Consider the following 6,930-nt stretch of genomic DNA (forward strand, 5'->3'; position numbering starts at 1 on the left):
TTGTTTCTATTAGGTTCAAGGGGAACGGTATCTAACTTAGCTATCAATCTGTCATAGGTGAAATCATCATTTATAGGTAAATGGTCTGGCTTCAAATGCTCTAGTCTGGAAAGATGGTCAGCAACTACGTTTTCTGTTCCTTTTTTGTCTCGAATATCTAAGTCAAACTCTTGTAGCAAAAGGATCCATCTGAGTAATCTAGGTTTCGCATCCTTTTTGCTTAGGAGGTAACGGATAGCTGCATGGTCTGTATAGATTATAATCCTAGATCCGACAAGATAAGACCTAAATTTATCAATTGCAAAAACTACAGCTAGGAGTTCCTTCTCTGTTGTTGTATAGTTTAGTTGAGGGCATATAGGGTTCTACTAGCGTAATATATTACATGTAATTTCTTATCTTTTCTTTGTCCTAAAATAGCTCCTATAGCGAAATCGCTAGCATCACACATTATTTCAAAGGGTTGAGTCCAATCCGGAGTTTGTAAAATGGGTGCTAAGATTAGTGCTTGTTTTAAACGATTAAAGGCTTCAATACATTTTTCATTGGAAATGAATTCAACGTCTTTGATCAGAAGGCCGGTCAGGGGTTTTGTTATTTTAGAAAAATCTTTGATGAAGCGTCGGTAGAAACCGGCGTGTCCAAGAAAACTACGGACTTCTCTGACTGTCTTAGGAGGGTTAAGGTTTTCTATAACTTCTATCTTTGCTTTGTCGACCTCAATGCCTCTTTCAGATATTATATATCCTAACACTATGCCTTCTTTAACCATAAAGTGGCACTTCTCCTAGTTTAACACAAGGTTAACTTCTACGCATCTTTCTAGGATTTTTTTAAGATTAATGAGGCAATTCTCAAAGTCGAACCCACACACCGAGAAATCATCCATAAATACTTCCATAATCCCGTCGAGATAATCTGCGAAGATTGACATCATACAATGTTGGAAAGTAGCTGGTGCATTACAGAGTCCAAACGGCATTCGTCTGTAAGAAAACGTTCCGTAAGGGCAGGTGAATGTTGTTTTCTCTTGATCCTCGGGGTGTATGGGTATTTGGAAAAATCCATAATATCCATCCAGATAACAAAAGCAAGAGTGTCTGGAAAGACGCTCAAGCATTTGATCTATGAATGGAAGGGGGAAATGGTCTTTCCTAGTTGCCTTATTGAGTTTCCTATAATCTATGCACATATGCCATCCGCCTTTTATATGTTTAGCTACATGCCCGCCCTTCTCGTTCTGCACGACTGTGATGCCTCCCTTTTTGGGTACCACATGTACAAGACTTACCCATTTACTATCGGAGATCTGATAGATTATACCAGCTTCTAGCAGTTTAAGGACTTCCTTCTTTACCACCTCACTCATTACAGGGTTGATTCTTCTCTGATGTTCTATGGAAGGTTTTGAATCTTCCTCTAGCGAGATCCTGTGTATACACATGGATGGGCTTATACCTTTTAAGTCAGAGATGTTATATCCTAAGGCAGAGGGGTATCCTCGTAAAACATTCAAGAGTTGGTTTGTCTCGTCTTGGTTTAAGGTGGCACTAACTATTACTGGGCGGTTCATTTCTTTATCCAAAAACTCGTATCTTAGGTTCTTGGGCAATTCCTTAAGTTCTTGAGCTGGTTTTTGAGAATTTGGTGAAAGGTCTGGAGTAAGATCCAAACATTCGTTAGTGTGAGGTTCCGTTTCCTTTAGCTCGTCATCTTTTTCGTTCGGGTTCGAAAATGGTTCGATCATAGGTTCTGCTTGATCAAATTCCCTTATGCATTCATCTATGATATTAATCGCATAACATGCATCTCCTATGATTGGGGCCATCAGGAACTTTGAAAGAATAAACTCTATCTTTTCATCTCCTACTTCGAAAGTTAATTTCCCTCTTTTAACATCTATTATAGCTCCGACTGTTGATAAAAGTGGTCTACCTAAAAGGATAGGGATATCATCGTCTTCCTTGATATCCATGACCATAAATTTTGTTGGGATATAAAGTCGACCGATCCTAACTGGGATGTCTTCTAAAATGCCTACAGGATACTTAATAGACCTATCGGTTAATAGGAGGGACATCTTAGTTGGTTGTAATTCTCCTAAGTTTAACCTTTTACACACAGCTAAGGGCATTAAACTCACACTAGCGCCTAAGTCTAGGAAAGCTTTGTCGATCACATGACTCCCTAGAATGCAAGGTATAGAAAAACTACCAGGGTCTTTCTCCTTCTTAGCAAGTTTATTCTCGGAAATAAAGTTGCATTCCAAGGGTTTGAGATCGTCAAGCCTATGCTTGTTGGTTAAGATGTCTTTGAAAAATTTGACGTAAGATGGAATTTGGGTGATGGCTTCGGTGAAAGGAATCTCTACATGAAGCTTCTCTATTACTTTTATAAACTTTTGGTATTGGTTATTGATTTTGGTTTGTTTAAGTCTTTGCAGATATGGGATTGGTGGTTTGTACGGGGGTGGTGGTTTGTAAGTTTTATCCTTGGCTTCTCCTTCTTGGTCGGTTTGTTTTTCGGGTTCCACTGGTTCCTCTCTTTGGTTGGCAGGTATATTTTATTTAGAAGCTTTGGAGTCGCTCATTGTTGGGTTATGAGGCCCTTCGTAAGCGGTCCAACTTCGTAATAAGATAGCGTTAGCTTGCCCTCGAGGGTTGAGTTGAGGTTGTCCAGGGAATTGTCCTCCAGGTGTAGTTTGTGGGGCTTGATTTTGTGCTACCTGTGAAATCTGGGTTTCAAGCATCTTGCTGTGAGTGATTATCTGATCAACCTTGGTCCCTAATTGTGTTATCAGTTTGTTTACGTGAATGTTCTGGTTTAGGAATTCTTTATTTTGCTGAGTCTGGCCTGATATAAAGCTCTCCATGATCTTATCAAGGTTAGGCTTCTAGGGCACAACTTGCATAGGTTGATTTGGTTTTTGGGCTTGCTAACCTTGTGTTCTCTGAGGTGCATAATTTTGGATAGGGTTCTGGTTTTTATAGGAAAAATTCGGGTGATTCTTCCATCCAGGGTTGTAAGTGTTTGAAAAGGGGTTACCTTGGGCGTAATTCACTTGGTCGGTGTTCAGGTCGTTCAAAAGGTTACATTTCGCCGATTCATGTCCTTTAGATCCACAAAGTTCACACTCTGTGTGGACTACCGCTGCGGTGTTAGTGTTTGTAGAAATATGTTCGACCTTAAGGGCTAAAGCGTCCATTTTCGCCTGCATCATGTCCATAGAGCTTATCTCATGTATTCCACCTTGGGTCTCGTTTTTCTTTATTATTGCTCGTTCAGTTCCCCATTGGTAATGGTTTTGGGCCATATCCTCAATTAGGTCACAAGCTTCAGGGTAAGGTTTGTTCATCAACACGCCACCAGTGACAGCGTCGATGCTCATCTTTGTGTTATAATGGAGTCCATTGTAGAAGGTATGAACGATCAGCCATTGTTCTAGGCCATGGTGTGGACAGACTCTTAACATCTCTTTATATCTCTCCCAAGCTTCAAAAAGTGATTCTCCTTGGTTTTGAGTAAATCTAGTTATTTGGTTTCGAAGAACAGCAGTCTTACTGGGGGGAAAATATCCAGCAAGGAATACTCTTCTAAGGTCTTCCCAGGTAGTTATTGAATTAGATGGAAGTGAATCTAACCATGAACTGCTCTATCCCTGAGGGAAAAAGGAAATAATCTTAAACGAATCACATCAGGTGAAGCACCGTTGGATTTAAAGGTGTCATCCAGTTGGATAAAGATTTTTAAATGTTGATTTGGGTTCTCAGTAGCGAGACCCGCGAATTGGTTCTGTTGCACTAATTCTAGTAAAGATGGTTTTAGTTCGAAATTGTTTGCAGGAATGAGGGGGTTTACTATACTAGGACTAGGTTCCTCGTCATAGAGTTGGGCAAATTCCTTAGGAGGTCTCCGATCGCGATTCTCGACCATAGCTTTCTTAATTCGGATGAGTAAGAGGCGTGTACGAGTGTAACGTTCAGGTTCTGCTAAAGGATCTACTAAATTTCCGGTACCGCGGATTCTTCACATTTACCGACTAATAATGCCTTAGTCTAGACGGTGTAATAACAGGGTACGAAATTTGATGAAGTTGGTCCCCGACAACGGTGCGAAAAACTTGATTGTTGTGTTCGCAAGTGCACGAATCGCGTCAGAGTAATATAAAAGAATATCGATCCCACATAGACCAAATCGTCAATCTATCGATTACTATCGTTACGATGTTTATCTAAGGAAGTATAAAAGAGATATTGATGTTGCAAAATAACAGTAAATAAAGAAAATAATAAATATAGTGCAAAGAAAGACAGGTTTGAATGTATTTCACGTTAGTTAAATGATGTTTCGAATGTCTAAATAGAACTACTTATAGGGCAATATTTTCTACTCTTGAAAAGAATCCATTTAACAGGAACTGTCGCTTTTGCGTATTCAGAACCGAGTTTACCCTTAAATTAAGGCCTTTTATTGTCACTTATAAAAAGTGCGCAGAACGATAAAGTAGTAAACTTATTTTTAAGAAATAAGACTTATAAACTTAGTTGAAAAGTGATTTTGATTTGGAAAGTTTACCCAAGGAGTTTCCTGATTTTAAATCTATCAACGCGTCCGAAAACAGTTTCAAAAACTATTTTTCCATAAAGTGATAAAAATTCCTAGTTAACTAAGCCAGGGTGCTTTCGCACTCCTTGAGTAGTTAAAACTAACCAAGTTTGTTTCAGAAAACTCGAATTAAAAATCAAAACAGCCTTTAAAGCATTTGTACAGTTTCAATATGTGAAACATCTCTTTAACCGTGATCCTTACATTCTAACCTTTGAAAGATTTAGCCAGACATGGTAATACAAACAAACACAATGATATTGATCATGATGAAAAGTTGTTTAGAATGTAGCGTAAAGAACAAGTAAATCGTGTAAAATAATTAAAACGAGCAATAAAGATAATGGCGATAAATTTAAATAAAGTAAAGTCAATGACAGGAATTAAATAAAGTAACACATAGCAAGAAATTAAATAAAGTAAAGTATAGCAAGAAAGTAAATAAAGTAAAGCATATCAAGAAATTAAATAAAGTAAAGCATGACAAGTAAAATAAATAAAAGTGATTAAATTAGAACCTGCTCCAAACGGAGGCTTTAAATCTGGTACAAGAAAAATAAACCTTTGACTCTGAAGATAAAGACGACAGCAAAATCGAAGTGCTCCAACTCAATCTCACTAAGGTGCGATAACCTTCCGATGTGACGGATTACTGCTTTTACAGATGATAATATAGTCTTAGTGTTGTAAACTAAGTTGGATGATTTGGAAATGAACTAGAACAACCTATTTATAGAGGAATTCAGCAGCTTGCAAAGACTATGGTGCCCTTCAACTTCTCCTTAGTGGAAACGTGAAATGCAAAGGTGGCGCCTGCCACCCCTTCATGGCGCCCGCCATGTGTGTGAATGGGAAAGTTCATGGGATCGTGGCGGTTACCTCCTGGTTGAGGGCTGATGAGTAATGGCTTCTCCTATAGCGGCCGCCATGCATAACGCCATGTGTACATTATTTGCCGAAAAACCCTGATTTTTGGTCTTTTTGCTTCGTTTCTTCTAAAAAGGTCTTGAAAGAGCTAAATATCTAAAAACAACATAAAAGAGAGCATAACATAAGCAAAATGGTAATAAAGACCTAATAAACATGTGAAATCCGAGTAAAAAACGCGGTGTGATTCAGTGTGATCAGTTGTCCCTCTTTCTTGTTTCTTGTGGGAAAAGGAAACTTAATGATCGGCTTAGGCTCAATGACTTTTTCTTTCACCACTTGCTTTGGTGCAACCAATTCTTCCCTCACATCTTCATATTCTTTGATCTCAAGATCCACTTCGATCAATTGATCTTCCTCTTCAGCTGTCTCCTCAAGGGCTTCATGAGATTTACCGCTTCTTGTTGTCACATAACTCATATTATTATGCTCTCTAGGATTTATCACAATTGTACTAGGTAGAGAACCTTGTGCTTGAGCACTTGAGGCCAATTGTTGTGCTATTTGACCCATCTGGACTTCAAGATTTTTTATGGATGCAGTAGTGTTTTTCTGATTGTTTCGGGTTTCTTCTTGGAATTGAACATTATGAGCTGCCATTCTTTCAATGGCAATCTTCCAATCAGCTTTCTTAGGGGCTTGTTGTTGATGCTGTTGTTGATATTGAGTTTGGTATTGACCTTGTTGAGGAGCGTTCCCTTTCTGATCTTTCTGTAAGACCCCAATTTTGACCCTAAGATCCCTCATGGCATCATAACATTGCATTTGCATTGCCTCAAGGATCTTTAGCATCTTGGTTCCCTTTGCCTTTGGGTGGGACTCCTTGTGATTGGTTTGAGATCACCAAGCATGCTTGAATTATACATCATTTTTTCTCTTACTTTTGTTTACTAACCAAAAGCACAAAAATGTGTCACTAACATCTTTTGTTTGAAGCTTGAGTATGATCCAAGACACTTTGTGGGTTCTATTTAGATGATCAGTCAACACAAGGGAATGGCTTGAGAATCTTCCAACAGGTTCAAATGGGGTCTATTCGTCAGTCAAAACGTTAATCCTGAAGGAGCAAAAGTTTGTTCATGAGCTGTCATGCTCGCTAGGCGAGCAGAATGGGTCGCCTAGCGAGTCCAAAGAAAAGCCACCAGAATCACCTACGCTCAGAGGAATTTCTTGAACTGTCATGCCCGCTAGGCGAAACCCACGTGTTTAAAAAAAAAGAACGAAAAACGAAAAGAAAAAAAATGAAAAACGAAAAAGAAAAAAAAAATATAAAAATAAATAAATAAAATATAACAGAATTTTTTTGGACTTGGGCCTGTCTCATTTGAGCCCACAGGTCCACAAAAATCAGGTTATAAATTCAGAGTTTCAGTGAAACAAAAGAATTCTATTCCTATT

The 6,930-nt window shown here is 38.6% G+C and overlaps 1 non-coding gene across 1 annotated transcript; it reads left to right on the top strand.

Moving 5' to 3' along the window:
- The first annotated feature begins 3,443 nt into the window (after positions 1–3,443).
- Positions 3,444–3,550, top strand: LOC127117123 (small nucleolar RNA R71). The gene has a single exon (XR_007801883.1). It is a non-coding gene; the product is annotated as a small nucleolar RNA R71 (small nucleolar RNA).
- The last annotated feature ends 3,380 nt before the right edge of the window (positions 3,551–6,930 follow it).

Source organism: Lathyrus oleraceus, chromosome 1 (assembly GCF_024323335.1).
Source record: "Lathyrus oleraceus cultivar Zhongwan6 chromosome 1, CAAS_Psat_ZW6_1.0, whole genome shotgun sequence".
Lineage (NCBI taxonomy): Eukaryota > Viridiplantae > Streptophyta > Magnoliopsida > Fabales > Fabaceae > Lathyrus > Lathyrus oleraceus.